General features: G+C 35.3%; 1 non-coding gene across 1 annotated transcript; it reads right to left on the bottom strand.

The window, feature by feature from the left end:
* Nucleotides 1–3227: 3227 nt before the first annotated feature.
* Nucleotides 3228–3335, bottom strand: LOC113921153. The gene has a single exon (XR_003519553.1). It is a non-coding gene; the product is annotated as a U6 spliceosomal RNA (small nuclear RNA).
* Nucleotides 3336–13797: the final 10462 nt, after the last annotated feature.

Here is a 13797-nt window from a genome sequence, read left to right as displayed (position 1 = left end):
GCGCCGAGAGGAAGGTGTGATGGGTGGTAAAGAGATATATGCATTGGTGGATATGTTTTCAGGAGGCAAGTGATAAAGAGATTCTGGAGGGCTTGTTGTGAGCAGTTAGAGCCTTAGAAGTTTGGTAAGGGGAAGCAAAAGTATATTGTTTCCTTTCTATTGCTTACTTCTAATTTCATTTACTCTTCTGATTCTACTTTTTAAAGGTGAAGTGTAATTATATATTAAATATATAATATATTAAATATGTAATTATATATAATAAATAAAAATAAAGGTGAAGTTTAAATAACTGATTTTAAACTGTTTTCCCTAAGTGATAAGAGTTTTTACAATTATACATTTCCCTCTATAGAATGCTTTTAGATGCAGCATTATTTCTGATATGCTATATTTTCATTATGATTTATTTAAAAATAGTCCATGTGACTTTTTGACCCATAAATTCTTTAGAAAAGGTTCACTTAATTTCCAACTATTTAGGGGTTTCCTAGATATCTTATTCATAGATTTTGAATGTAATATAGTTGCAGCTGGAGCATATATGTGTATATCTATAATAATTTAAAATTAATTGAGAAATCTCTTTATGATCTAGTATTTTGTCTAATATATGGTCTTCCTTGGTGAATTTCCCATATGCACTTGAATTGTATTAGGCAGCTGTTGGTTATAGTGTTTTTAAACTTTCATTACAACTTCTTGTTCAATCCATCATTTGTTTACCATAACCAAAATTATGGTGTTAGTTTTCTAGAGCTGTCATAACAAATTACCACACACTAGGTGGCTTAAACCAACAGAAAAGATTATCTTACAATTCTGGAAACTAAAAGTCCAAAATCCAGGTATCAGCAGGATTGGTTCAGTCTTGAGTTTCTGTGGGAGAACTTGTTCCATGCCTCTTCCTAACTTCTGGTGGTTGTTGGAAAGCTCTGGTGTTCCTTGGCCTGTAGATGCATCTCTCTAACCTCTGCCTCTGTCTTTGCATGCCATTCTCCCTTGTGTGTCTGTGTCTTCACATTGTCTTACCTTCCGCATGTTTGTGTCCAAATTTCCCTCTTCTTTTTTTATTTATATTTTTTATTCTTTATTTAAATTCAATTTAGTTAACATATACTGTATTGTTAGTTTCAGGAGTAGAATTTAGTGATTCATCAGTTTCACATAACACCCAGTGCTCATTAAATCACGTGCCCTCCTTAATGCCCATCACCCAGTTATCCCATCCCCCCACCCGCCTCCCTTCCAGCAACCCTGTTTGTTTCCTAGAGTTCAGTGTCTCTTATGGTTTGCCCCCTTCTCCATTTTTATCCTCCCTTCCCCTATGTTCATCTGTTTTGTTTCTTAAATTCCACCTATGTGTGAAATCATATGGTCTTTATCTTTCTCTGACTGACTTATTTCACTTAGCATAATACCCTTTACTTTGATCCACATCATTGCAAATGGCAAAATTTCATTCTTTTTGATGGCTGAGTAATATTCCATTATATATATATATATATATATATATATATATATATATATATATATATATATATATATACCACATGTTGTAAGAAGACTAGTCATTGGATTAGGGCATAACCCAATCCAGCATAACCTCATTTTAACTTGATTATGTTACCCAAGGTCCTATTTCACATAAGGTCACATTCATAAGTATTTTGGCATTAAGACTTCATGTCTTTTTAGGGGGACACAATTCAACCCCTAACATATGGTTATTATTTGTACTATCTTCAAAATGAATCCTAATTAAATTACAATGCTTTAAAAATATCTGCATGATACAGAATCTTTGACATTCTTTGTGAGTTGCTATGTAGTCTACAACATTGTCAATTTTTGAAATACTGCGCTCAAGAGAAAATAAAATATAAAAAAATTCCTGCTAATTGTTAATTGAAGAGTTTCATAACAGATTAATAAGTTTATTTATTTTGATGTTGCTGTCTTCTCTATTATTACTACATTTTTTGCTTGATCTATCAAAAATTGAGAAAAGTGTATTTAAAGCTCTCAATATAATGAAATTTGGCCAATTTCTAAGTGGAGTCATATCTACCTCTACCATAAATTATCTTTACATATATATGTACACACACACACACAGAAATATTACACAGACATCCACATATATGGATGTCTATACTGTATCATTCATCCCCCTAATGTCTATTAGACAGTATCATCATCATCATCATCATCATCATAATCATCATCATCATCATTTTGTAGAAACAGGGTTTAGTTTGTATTGCCCTACATGTCTAAAGATTATTTGTTTGCAATTTGTTTTTGTTTTGTTTTTTCTTATTCTGGCTCTTACGTCTCTGAAATTACTCTCAGGATTATTTTTTTTTAAAGTGCATCGTATAGAATTATACTGGTGAATTGTATTTTTCTAAATCAACATTTTTTTCTCAAGTCATACCATAAGAAAGTGATTACTAGTATCACTTGTGTTGTTCATTTATTGTGTGTCCTTCCTGATATGCTGTCCTGTACTTTCATAATCACCAAAAGGATTGTGTTGAAGTTCACAAGTATAGTATGGATTTCTTTATTTCTCCTTTCAGCTGTATCAGATTTTGTTTAATGTACTTTAAAGCTTTGTTGTTTGGGGCATGCACATTTAGGATCGTAACATTGTACTGATGAATTGATACTTTTATCAACATATGAAGTCCCTCTTTATCTCTAATTATTTTCTTTGTTCAGGAGTCTATATTTTATCATATATAGCCATCTCTGTCTTACTTTGTTTTTTAAAGTAATACCTGGATGATGTATCATTTTCATCATCATGATTTTGCTTTCAATACATCAATATCCTTGTATTTGAAATGAGCTTTTGGTAGACAAAATATAGTTGGATCATGTTTTCTTAATCTACTTTGCCAATCTGTATATTTTAATTGCTATATTTAGACCATTACATACAATGTGATTATTAATATACTAGGACTTAAATCTATCATTTTATTAGTTTTCTGTTTGTTTAGCTCTCTGTTCTGTTTCCCTTTTACTGCCTTCCTGTGAGTTACTTGAGTTTTTCTTGTAGAATTCTATGTTGATTTATTTATAGTATTTTTTGAGTATATTGTTTTATATAGTTTTCTTATATATAGTTTTCTTCCCGTGGTTATTACAATAGACAGAAATTATCACAATCTACTGATCTCAGCATTTTACTACTTAGAGTGAAGTGCAGAAACCTTATTACATTCAGATACCTTTATTATTCATACTTTATTTCTTGCACAAGGGCCATGCCAATCTTCTCCGTATCGTTCCAGTGTTAGTATATGTGCTGCTGAAGCAAGCACTATTATTCTCACTTTTAAAATATAGTTGCCTTAAGTATTTCCTCTGTCTAGATCTGAGGCATTCTTATTTTTATTTAAAGATTGTATTTATTTGAGAGAGTGAGCACAAGCAGGGGAAGGTGCAGAGGGAGAGGGACAAGCACACTTCCTGAGGGGGTCCAGGCAGAGCTCGATCCCAGGACTCTGAGATCATGACCTGAGCTGAAGTCAGATACTTAACTGACTGAGCCACCCAGGTGCCCCTGATGTATTCCTATTTTTTAATGGGTAGTCTTACCATTGAGGTGCAGTGTGAGGGCTGGGGACATAAGCATTTTCAGCTTCCTGATGGTTCCAGTTGACTCCGCCTCAGCACTGACTCACACTGCCTGGCTGTAGATAGGTAGATTGGAATTTCTTTGGTTTCCTTGACATTTTCCCCCAAAAAGTGAGACACCACATGCACCAATTCATTACCTCCAAGTGGATGTAAGATCAGCTTGCCACTGGGTCTGACAACAGTAAGGGGGTAAAGAGGTGATAACTCATACTGCCATGTGCTGTAGTGTGGGCAGGAAGGCTCAGCTTTCAGCTGGGCACTACAGAAATGGCAGGAGAGGTGAGATGTTGTCTAGCCCCAACCAACTCTGCCTTGTTCAGTTTCACTGATATAAAACATAAAATAATAATTTTTGAGAAAAAAATCTCAGATAACTACAGCTAGTCTAACAGTTCTTTGACTTGACACCAAAATAATGGTGGATAAAAAGAAAATTGACAAATTGTTCCTCATTAAAATTTAAAACTGTTACCTGTAAAAGACCCTGTGAAGAGAATGAAAAGACAAGCTACATACTAAGAGAAAATATTTGCAATCTGTATATCCAACAAACGGTTTCTATCTAAAATATATAACAGTATCTCAAAACTCAGCTGTTAAAAAATCCAATTAGAGGGGCGCCTGGGTGGCTCAGTCGTTAAGCGTCTGCCTTCGGCTCAGGTCATGATCCCAGGGTCCTGGGATCGAGCCCCACATCGGGCTCCCTGCTCCGCGGGAAGCCTGCTTCTCCCTCTCCCACTCCCCCTGCTTGTGTTCCCTCTCTCGCTGTGTCTCTCTCTGTCAAATAAATAAAATCTTTAAAAAAAAAAAATCCAGTTAGAAAATGGTCAAAAGACATGAATAGCAGTTCACCCAAAAGGACATATAGATGGCAAATAAGCATGTGAAAAGGTGTTTATTATGTAAATAAAAATTCAAACCACAATGAAATATCACTGCATAACCATTCAGAATGGATAAAGTAAGAAATAGTGATAGCACCAAATGCTGGTAAGGGTGTAGAGAAACTGGATTACTGCTACAGTGCTTGTGAGAATGTTATATGAAGCCATAATAGTAGATGACTTCACCAAATAAGAAAAGATAGCATTAGAAGCATTCCTATGATTATGTTTTGAAGATCTTCATGTTTAATGGTTGAGTAAACGAAGATGAAAAATGACCAAACTGAATGAAACAGAGCAGTGAATGAGGTAGCAGAAATACCAGGATAGTATAATGTCAAAAGACAAAAACTGAAAGTGTCTTAAGAAGGAGCAGTCAAGGGGCACTAGGGTGGCTCAGTCAGTTAAGCACTGGACTCTTTGATTTTGGCTCAGGTCATGATCTCAAGGTCATGAGATCAAGCCCTGCATTGGGCTCCATTGCTCAGTGGGGAGTCAGCATGAGATTCTCTCTCCCGCTTCCTTGATCCTTCCCCCCACCTGCTTGTACTTCCCCCAAAAAATAAATAAATAAATAAAATCATTAAAAAAAGAAGGAGGGGTCAACTTTTAAGTGGTCAATGTTTATGAAAAATACAATTTAGAAATTATGTACTATGAATTGGTTATGCTGTCCTATAAATTATTAATGTTAACAAAGAAGATTTTTGTTGGAATGATGAGGGTAGATTCAAGAATCATTAAAAGATGATAAAATTTAGAAGACTAATTAACCAACCTTTTTAAAATATATACATGTGTGAAGGTAAGTTGTACAGTTAAAAATTGTGCTATATACATACAATGGAATATTATGCAGATATTGCCTGGGTAAACAAAATCTTGCATTTGCAATGACGTGGATGGAACTAGAAGTTATTATACTAAGGGAAATAAGTCAATCAGAAAAAGGCAATTATCATATGATCTCACTAATATGAGGAATTTGAGAAACAAGACGGGGGAATCATAGGGGAATGGAGTGAAAAATGAAACAAGACAAAACCAGAGAGGGAAACAAACCATAAGGGACTCTTAATCTCAGGAAACAAACTGAGGGTTGCTGGAGTGGAGGGGGTGTAGGGGATGGGGTGGCTGGGTGATGGACACTGGGGAAGGTATGTATGGTGAGCGCTGTGAATTGTGTAAGACTGATGAATCACAGACCTGTACCCCTGAAACAAATATTCATTATATGTTAATAAAAAAAGAAAAATTTTTGTAGAATGGAAAATACAGTAAAGGAATTTTTTATTGTTGTTAATTTTGATTAGTCACTTTTAGGTTCTGTTGTTTTAAATGAGTCCTAATAAAATGTGAAGATGATTTTGAGAAAGATCAGGGAGGGGAACTGAAAGATACAGAAAATGAAACATTTCTTTCATTTGAACATGAGGGAAAAGGGAAACATAAGGGAAAGAGAAAAGATTGACTTTATAGATTTAGTCATGGGAAGCAAAATGATTCTTTCAATAGTTTATATTTCCTAAAAATAGATGGTGAGCTTATCTGCAGAGTGAACATGAGGAAAAGCAAAGAATCCATGCCTGTGTGGAGACCTCAGGATCTCAGAAGCACTAACTAACATGACTAGCACTGTGCTGGCACCTTAAATGACTAGTTGAGAACAACCTTAAGTTTATAGAGGTACTTACAGTTGTCAAGAACAGTGAAGTATATGAGATTTTACTCTACTTTCTCATTGACAAGTTAACCGGGTACATTTTCAGAGATGACAGTAGAAAACCTGAGAAACTTATGTTGTAGACAATAGACAGTTTTATTAATCATAGTACAATAATGGTCAGAATGCCATAGTTGCACCTGTTCTCACACACTCCAGTCCCACAGGGTGATGGAGAGAGGGCCACCTGATACCTGCTCCTGCAGGGGGCTGAATTAAAGGGAAGGAACCATGTGCTTTGGGGAGACGATTCTTTTATCATAGATCATTGGCCTGACCTTTGCCCAGAGGGAGGTTATATTTGCTACACTAGACAACATACAAACCAGCTTGGGTCTGGAGTGGGACCCTGTCTCTTACTTTGCAATGCTGTCTGCTACTTAACTATCCTTGTAAAGGTAGTCTGGAAAAAAGAAAGTCACTGCCTCTACTGACAGGCATGGAGATACATGAGAGGCATATGCTTGCAACTCAGTCAAATGAACTCCCAGTGCTTTTAGCTTACTCAGTGCTTTACATGGTCAAAGCTTTTTTAAACATATCTAAAAAGGATGTATTCCTCTGTAAGAATTATAAAATTATAATTAAAATCTTGGGTATGTATATGGTACTTTTTAAAATTTTTACCCAATTGTTGCAATCATTTCTTTCCTCCCCACCCTATCTGTGCTTTCCTGTTTTATGGTCTTTTCTTGTGAACTTTTTTGTCTTGGCTGGGTGAACTGTGTTAGACAGTGGATTTGAGCAGATGTGATCTTTGCCATTTTCAAACAGAAACTATGAGTGCATTTAAGAGTTTGGGGGGGCACTCTTACTTGGCATTTTTCTACAACAGCATGTCCCACATGTAAATCCCTTTCAGCCTGGATTATGAAATGGAAATGAGTAGAGACAAAAAGGTTCACCTGGGTAAGCAAAATGAGGTCAAACCCAGTCCAGCGGAACCAGGTTGAGCCCCATTAGGCTGAGCAAACCCTTCCCAGGCCTAAGCTCAGGCCAGCTTATCAGAGTCACAGTTCTTCTGCTGTACTCATAAGTCTGAAGTAGAAAACAAAACAAAACAAAATTGTTTTAAAGCACTAAGATTGCTTTTTGTATGGCATCAATTAGTGAAAGTTAATATAGGGTTCATAAACTCATTTGGAAAAAGTAGATAGAAACAAGTTATACTTCAGAGTTGTGTTAAGTTCAAAGGTGTATCAGATATAATTCTGTAATTTTTGGGAAAAACATCATTGATAGGAATTATGAAATCTAAGATATAGTCCCTGCCTTCCTATTGATACACAATGAACTTGAGAAAGCCAGTTAATTTCTAAAATTCAAGTTTTTCATTTAAGATAAAAGGGAGTTGGAAAACTGATGTTTCATCTCATTTTAAAATTCCCTGATTGAATTTGGTTTTCTTTATTGAAAATATTGTATTGAATATAGACTTATCAAGGACTGTGAAGTTGGAGTATTTTACCCTAATTACAAGATAACAAGGTAGTCCATTACAATTTGTGGATGGTGGCAGAATGCAAGAGATTTGGGATAGAAACAAGGGATAGTTCATTTCTCTTGCACCTCTTACGTGAGATGAAGAGAGTAAACTGACGCTTAGAACACCTGATTTTTCTTTTTTGAAATAATCATCAGTATGTATGCCTCTCTGGAGGGAGACCTTATTTTGATCTTCAAAGGCTTTCACTCTATAAATATCATTGGAAAAATAGTGCAGAAAAAGGCAGTCAGTGACTCTGCTCACAAGACATGCAAAAATGCAAGAGACTCTTAGAGAACTGTCCCCAAAGATGCTTTAAAAAAAAATATTCACGGTATAATGTTGTTGCTGTGTTAGTACATAGAATAATTTTAGTTAGTACAAATTACATGGAATAACTTCCAATATAAACTAGTGTCAGAATTTGTACTGTATAAAATATTGCATTCTGTAGTATTGGAAATTTACTATTTATTTCAATTTTGCCTGTTTTAATTGTTAGTGAGTGCCTATTATGCCTTCAGCATTTCAAGGAGCACACAGTGAATATATGATATAGAGTAAATTCTGTTAAAAGGTTTTTTAAAAAGTGCCCTGAACATCATATTGAGGAAACTGCAATCAAGTGTCAAACACACTGTCCAAGTTTATGCTAGGGAAACACAGTATTAAAAAAAAAAAAAGACACAGTGGCTTTGGGTAACTAGAAAGGGTTTCATTTCAAAGAGGGGAGTTAAGAGAAACAATAATGTGACCAGGGTCTATACAGAAGATGTTTTCAGAGCAGTGCCTGAAACTATTCTAGGTGCTAACATGATATGGACCAGCAAATCAGTTTAGTATTAGTAAATGTGTATTGGTGAGTATTAGTAATTAAGTTCCACAGTAACCCTTTGAAGTATGCATTTTGAAGAATTATTATGATTCCTTTTTTTTATTTTATTATGTTATGTTAATCACCATATATCACATCATTAGTTTTTGGTGTAGTGTTCCATGATTCATTGTTTGCATATAACACCCAGTGCTCCATTCAGTACATGCCCTCTTTAATACCCATCACCAGGCTAACCCATCCCCCCACCCCCTCCCCTCTAGAACCCCCTGTTTGTTTCTCAGAGCCCATCATCTCTCATCGTTTGTCTCCCCCTCCGATTTCCCCTCCTTCATTTTTCCCTTCCTGCTATCGTCTTCTTCTTCTATTTTTTTTATATATAATTTATATATATTTTTATTTTTATTATAATTTTATATATACAATTTTATATATAATTTATATATAATTCATTATTTGTTTCCGAGGTACAGGTCTATGATTCAACAGTCTTGCACAATTCACAGCACTCACCATAGAACATACCCTCCCCAATGTCTATCACCCAGCCACCCCATCCCTCCCAACCCCCACCACTCCAGCAACCCTCAGTTTGTTTCCTGAGATTAGGAATTCCTCATATCAGTGAGATCATATGATACGTGTCTTTCTCTGATTGACTTGTATGATTCCTATTTTTAATTGAGAAAATTGAATTTGGAGACACGGAATGACTTCTAAAGGATGATACAGCTGACAAACTGGAAGCAGGCCTTTAACTTAATTTACTAATTTCTACTCTCTTGTTCTTTTGAAATGGCCACATCCATTTCTGCTAATGAATAGGAAAATGTTATGAAGCCCTGCAAAATTAAAATTGTATATTTGATTATATATAATTAATTTTATCTACTACATGAGGATATCGCCAGAATGAAAAACAGATAACTGATTCTGCAGCCATGAATTAGGAAGATCTGGAGGTGATATTGTAAGATGTGTGTATATATATATATATAGTCATATAGTTACAGGTCCTGTGTGCACCTACATGTGTGTGATCTATATCTTCTTTTGGTTTTTAGTTTGTGTTATTTCAGCCATTCAAAATACACACATTGTTTGGTTTTATATCATAGTTGACATATTTTATTTGCATTACATTTTGACTGGGATATATTTTATTTCACTGAGGGAATAAGTTTATGTTAAGTATGTGGATTCATGGTTATCTACTTATTTCATTATTGAACACATTAACGTGTACTGTCACTGAGAAAAAATAAGAATTTGTTTTTCTTTTTTTTTCTTAAATGGTTTCAAAATGCTTTATATTAAAATGTGTGTTTGTTTTGCATTTCAATTTAAACTCCACAGGGTTTTTTTCTTTTTAATTTGATATACTATAAAGAAAATTGTGCATACCCCTGTAATTCAAGAGCTTCAGATGAAATCTGAGAAAACTAAGCCAGTGCTGTCAGAATTTAAGTTCTGTACACTAAAAGGAAATAGTTTTCTTTCTCCCTTCCTTCTGTTTTCTTCCTTCCTCCTTTTTCTTTCAATTTCTTTTTTTTTGCTTTTTATTTATTTCTTTAATATAGAATACATATTATTTCTTTAATATATATAATTTATAATATTTATTACATGTGATATATATTATACAATATATTATATAATTTGTGCAAATTTGTAGATCACAATATATATATTTATTTTTTTAATATTGGATACGATAGACCAAAAATCTATGTTTTATGTGAGATTTATGCCTCAGTTATATTAAACAGATGTTTAAAGGGAGTAAAACCCAGGGCACCTGGGTGGCTCAGTCAGTTAAGCGTCAGACTCTTGATTTTGGCTCAGGTCATGGTCTCTGGGTCTTGAGATTGCCTGGTGTCAGGCTCTGTCCTGAGCTTGGACTCTGCTTGAGATTCTTTCCTTTTCCCTCTGTCCCTCCCCCTGCTTGCGTACACACTCTCTCTTTCTCTCTCTCAAATAAATAAATCATTTTTTAAATAGATAAAGGGAGCAAAACCTATGTGCCATTTAACTTTGTGAATATATGAGTTGCATTCATGGATTCATTGATAAAGGCTTCATTGTCATAAGAAAGTTCTGCTTATGTAATGTCAACGTTCTATTTTGCAGTTATGAGTAACTATATGGAAGTTATTAAAATATTTTACACATATTCTCAGTAATAAACTTGTATCCAATATTATGTGCAATATATTTAATGTGCAAATTTTACACCTGGATGAACTTAGAGTATAAATGTATGTGGTTTAATATTTTTACACATTTCCAGAATGTTTTTTAAAAAGACTTTATTAGGAGAGCCTTAAAAGCTATAAGATTCAGTTAAAAGTTACTTACATAACTCATTTCAATAAAAACATTCATTTAATAAAATGTTGACAAAAATTATACCATGAAAAAAGAGTTGGCAGGAGAACAACTTTGGTAGAAAATTTCACTCTAAGGAAAACATTCCCATATGTTTCATTAAAGTTACAGCAGTTAACATTTCTCTGCTTCCATAAATTGACTGTATAAAGGTATGTGTGCATTTGCCCCTAAACTGCAAAGTGTCCATTCCTGTAAAATGTATGCACCCGCAGTGTTTTAAGCATGTGTATGTTTGCAGTGTAATTTATAAGATCAATCCTTTTACAAACAATACAATAAAAAACACAAAAAGTTATTGTAAAAATGAGAAAATAAACATGTTTATCTATAATTAAAAACAAGACTTCCAAGGATCACTAGAAGTCAGCAGAATAGTATGTTTGCTCTAGTTGTTTTATTTGCAGTAAAACAATTAAACAGGATTGCTTCCCAAAGGATTCCCAATTCAGGTTTTACGCTAATACACATCAAACTTTCCAGATTGATACAGATGGGTGAGCCTTGGTTTAAATATTAAGCATGAGGTATTGCTTTTGTATTCTCTGTTGTAGACAAATTCAGAATTTGATGTGAATAAAAGAAAGGAACTGTGACCCATGGCTGATAACTTGAAAGCTTAATCTGACATTAATATTTTAGTAAAGTAAGTAACTATTATTATTCATAATATTATTGGGATGATTGGGTCACTGGGTAAAAGGGATAGATTGCTGTCACATAATCCCTATACTTAAGGTGGACATGGATACTGTAATGATAACTGATTCAAAGGAGTGAAAAAAAAACCCTGACTTGGAGATGTTGGTATGGGCTAGCTGATCATGGTGTCTGAAGAACAGAAATGGAATGCTCATCTGTTGAAGTTTTATTTAACCTGTGTAAGCAGGAAATCTCCAGGTCTACTGAGAAGGGGTCTCACTTACATCATCAACTCAGGGAGTCACAGCCTTCAAATTCCAGACTTCAGTCAGTTTACACACGTCAGTTCACACACCTGGAGCCTCTTCATCAAAGGGGAGGCTGTATCCCCTTAAGAAAAGAACCTTCTTGGGACACCTGGGTGGCTCACTTGGTTAAGCGTCTGCCTTTGGCTCAGGTCATGATCCCAGGGTCCAGGGATCGAGCCCTGCATCGGGCTCCCTGCTCAGTGGGGAGTCTGTTTCTCCCTCTCCCTCTGCTCCCCCTGCTCTCTCTCTCTCAAATAAATAAAATCTTTAAAAAAGAAAAGAACCTTCCTTACTGCCAGGATTTATACCGTTTTCCTCCTAGGACTTCAAAAATGCACTTACAGCCCCTTTCCAAGGTAGCACCTTACTGTAGCACATTGGGGAAGGGAAAGTCATCAGTCTTTGGGGATTTTGGGACACAGACTCTGAACTGACACTAACTCCGGAGGTGCAAATGGTTACGCTCCACAAGTCAGAACAGAGCCTTATGGAGATCAGAGGAGCAATATGGTTTTGACTCAGGTCCCCCCATAGGGCGTAACTGGGTCTCAGGACCCACCTGTGGTATTTCCATGGTTGCAACATGACTACTTACAATAAGCATACATAACAACTGGCAGAATCTACGGTCATCTGGACCGTAGAATGAAGGCTTATGCAGGGCCAGGACTAGAGCAAGACAAGTAAGCAGCCTAGAGAACAATATTTAAGAAGAAATATGCATCATTCTGAGAATGGGTGTCTTTTGTAATTTTGTGCACTGTCTTGCTTGCCTCATGCTAGTCCCAAAGGGAAAGGCTACATGAAAGCCATGAGAACCACTTCTACTCAGAAAAGAGGTAAAGTAATATCACTTTCATGGAAGAAATACGGAGATTAGTGCCACCATCAAGAATCTGTCAGAGGCAGGAGTGGTGATTCCCATCACATTCTGACTCAACTCACCTACTCTCGCCTTTGCAGAATTACAGCTGGACCTTAGAGATGACAGTGGGTTGTTGTCAATTTGATCAGGTGGTGACTCCAATTGAACTTGCTGTTCCAGTTCATTGCTGGGGCAAATCAGTGTATCTCCTGACACTTAGTTATTCATCTGGGGCATACCTTTTCTCTATACCTTTTGAAAAAGACCACCAGAAGCAATTCACTTTAGCTGGCAAGTCCAACATTACACTGCATCGGTTCTAGTTGTAGATTATAATCTAGCCCACAGGAACCTTGAACATCTTTCCTTCCACAGAATGCCACTGTGGTCTATTAGATTTATGATACCAACCTGACTGGAGCTGGTGAGCAGGAAGGAGATACTACTCTACATATATTGTTACAACAGTTGTGTGCTAGAGGGTGGGAAGTAAAGTCTGGAAAAATAAAAGATGACATATTTAATTTCTATATCCATTTTTTCTTGTGACATTTTTGTTAAATTATGTTTCACTAGTATTTTCCACTTATTTTAAATTTCTAAATTTATTGATACAAAGTACCTCATAGTATAATATTATGATCTTTAATATTTGTAGAATAGGCTTTTTCATCGCTCTTAATTCTTCCTGTGTTTAGTTCATTTTCAATCATGAGTATATTTAATGTGCATAGCAGTCTAGGTGGGCATATACATACATATACATATATGCCTAATATATACATATATACATATGCCTAATAATATATATATATATTAGGCATTCTGACTCATGTGAGGTGATATCTCATTGTAGTTTTGTAAATCACTCTAGTAATTTTACCCACCGTATTTTGTTTCCATGATCACTGTTGAAAAGTTAAATGTCAGTCTTATTGTTGCTTCTTTGTAGGTAGTAAGTCTTTTGCCTCTGGCACTTTTCAACATTTTATCTTGGCTTTGGTTTTTAGTA

The sequence above is a fragment of the Zalophus californianus genome, chromosome 3 (genome assembly GCF_009762305.2).
Source record: "Zalophus californianus isolate mZalCal1 chromosome 3, mZalCal1.pri.v2, whole genome shotgun sequence".
NCBI lineage: Eukaryota > Metazoa > Chordata > Mammalia > Carnivora > Otariidae > Zalophus > Zalophus californianus.
The sequence above is the reverse complement of the archived record's forward strand: the minus strand, read 5'-3'. Positions and strand labels throughout refer to the sequence as shown.